This window comes from Petromyzon marinus, unplaced genomic scaffold (genome assembly GCF_048934315.1).
Source record: "Petromyzon marinus isolate PM22_M1 ecotype Great Lakes invasive population unplaced genomic scaffold, UKy_Petmar_22M1.pri1.0 PM_G_Scaffold_29, whole genome shotgun sequence".
Taxonomy (NCBI): Eukaryota; Metazoa; Chordata; class Hyperoartia; order Petromyzontiformes; family Petromyzontidae; genus Petromyzon; species Petromyzon marinus.
Window position 1 is genome coordinate 1,760,001 of NW_027422861.1, and position 2,500 is coordinate 1,762,500.

The following is a 2,500-nucleotide window of genomic DNA, read 5'->3' on the forward strand; positions in this document are numbered from 1 at the left end:
CACCGGAGACAGCTGGTCAGCGCAGTGCCTGAGGGTGGCTGGAGAGACAGAGTCCGGCCCGGCTGCTTTGCGTGGATTCTGCCTCTTGAAAAGCCCATTAACTTCTCCCTCCTGAAAGGAGAGAGTCGTTTCTGTAGTATGGGTGGGGGATGGGGCCTCTTGGGTGGGAAGGGGTGGTTCAGGACAGTCCAATTGTCTTTCAAATCTACGGTAGAACTCGTTCAGGTCGTTGGCTAGGCGGGAGTCGTTAGTGGTGTGGGGCGCTCTGGGTTTGTAGTTGGTGATGTGCCTGAGCCCTTTGGCAGACAGAAGCAGCGTCGTTAGTAGAGAACTGGTGTTTTAGTGTCTCTGAGTACAGTCGTTTAGCCTCTCTCACCGCTTTGCTAAACCTGTTCTTCGACTCCTTGAATCTGTCTCTATCCCCACTCCTAAACGCTTCCTCCTTCTCCAACCTCAACCTTTTGAGCTTTGCTGAGAACCAGGGCTTGTTGTTGTTAAAGTTCACCCTGGTACGTGTTGGGATACAGCAGTCCTCACAGAAGCTGATGTACACAGCCTCTGTGAGTTCATCCAGACTATTGGTAGCAGTCGTGAACATATCCCAGTCAGTACAGTCTAAGCACGCCCGCAAATCTTCCACAGCCTCACTGGTCCACTGTTTAGATGTCCTCACAGCAGGTTTACAGAGTTTTAGTTGCTGCCTGTATGCACGAATCAGGTGGACCAAGGGAGTTCTGTGCGAGCCGAACAGCCCCGTGACCCACAAGAGAAACATCCCCGCCAAATTCGAGCGTTTGACGGGGTCTATCCGTGAAAAAATATTCACGTTTTTGAGTGCACATGCATTTCTGCTGCAAATGCCTCTGGAAGTTTCATGCCGTTCGTATGCCAATTGTGGCAACACGAAAATGACCCGTTTTCCCATTCCGAGGGATTTCTGTGCGACCCTAACAGCCCCGTGAGCCACAAGAGACACATCCCCGCCAATTTCTAGCGTTTCACGGGGTCTATCCGTGAAAAATATAGACGTTTTTGAGTGCACATGCATTTCTGCTGCAGATGCCTCTGGAAGTTTCATGCCGTTCGTACGCAATGTGGCAACACGAAAATGACCCCTTTTCCCATTCCGAGGGATTTCTGTGCGACCCTAACTAACAGCGCCCGTGAGCCACAAGAGAGACATCCCCGCCAATTTATAGCGTTTCACGGGGTCTATCCGTGAAAAATATAGACGTTTTTGAGTGCACATGCATTCCTGCTGCAAATGCCTCTGGAAGTTTCATGCCGTTCCTATGCAATGTGGCCACACAAAAATGACCCGTTTTCCCATTCCGAGGCATTTCTGTGCGACCCTAACAGCCCCGTGAGCCACAAGAGAGACATCCCCGCCAACTTCTAGCGTTTGACGGGGTCTATGCGTGAAAAATATTAAAATTTTTGAGTGCACGTGCCTTTCTGCTGCAAATGCCTCTGGAAGTTTCATGGCGTTCCTATGCAATGTGGCAACACGAAAATGACCCCTTTTCCCATTCCGAGGGAGTTCTGTGCCACCCTAACAGCCCCGTGAGCCACAAGAGACACATCCCCGCCAATTTCTAGCGTTTCACGGGGTCTATCCGTGAAACATATAGAAGTTTTTGAGTGCACATGCATTCCTGCTGCAAATGCCTCTGGAAGTTTCATGCGGTTCGTACGCAATGTGGCAACACGAAAATGACCCGTTTTCCCATTCCCAGGGATTTCTGTGCGACCCGAACAGCCCCGTGAGCCACAAGAGACACATCCCCGCCAATTTCTAGCGTTTCACGGGGTCTATCCGTGAAAAATATCAATTTTTTTTTGACTGCACATGCATTTCTGCTGCAAATGCCTCTGGAAGTTGCATGTGGTTCGCATGCAATGTGGCGACACGAAAATGACCCGTTTTCCCATTCCGAGGGATTTCTGTGCCACCCTAACAGCCCCGTGAGCCACAAGAGAGACATCCCCGCCAATTTCTAGCGTATCACGGGGTCTATCCGTGAGAAATATTCACTTTTTTGAGTGCACATGCATTCCTGCTGCAAATGCCTCTGGAAGTTTCATGCGGTTCGTATGCAATGTGGCGACACGAAAATGACCCGTTTTCCCATTCCGAGGGATTTCTGTGCCACCCTAACAGCCCCGTGAGCCACAAGAGAGACATCCCCGCCCACTTCTAGCGTTTCACGGGGTCTCTCCGTGAAAAATATCACATTTTTTGAGTGCACATGCATTCCTGCTGCAAATGCCTCTGGAAGTTTCATGCGGTTCGCATGCAATGTGGCGACACGAAAATGACCCGTTTTTTCCCATTCCGAGGGATTTCTGTGCCACCCTAACAGCCCCGTGAGCCACAAGAGACACATCCCCGCCAATTTCTAGCGTTTCACGGGGTCTATCCGTGAAAAATATTCAATTTTTTGACTGCACATGCATTTCTGCTGCAAATGCCTCTGGAAGTTTCATGCGGTTCGCATGC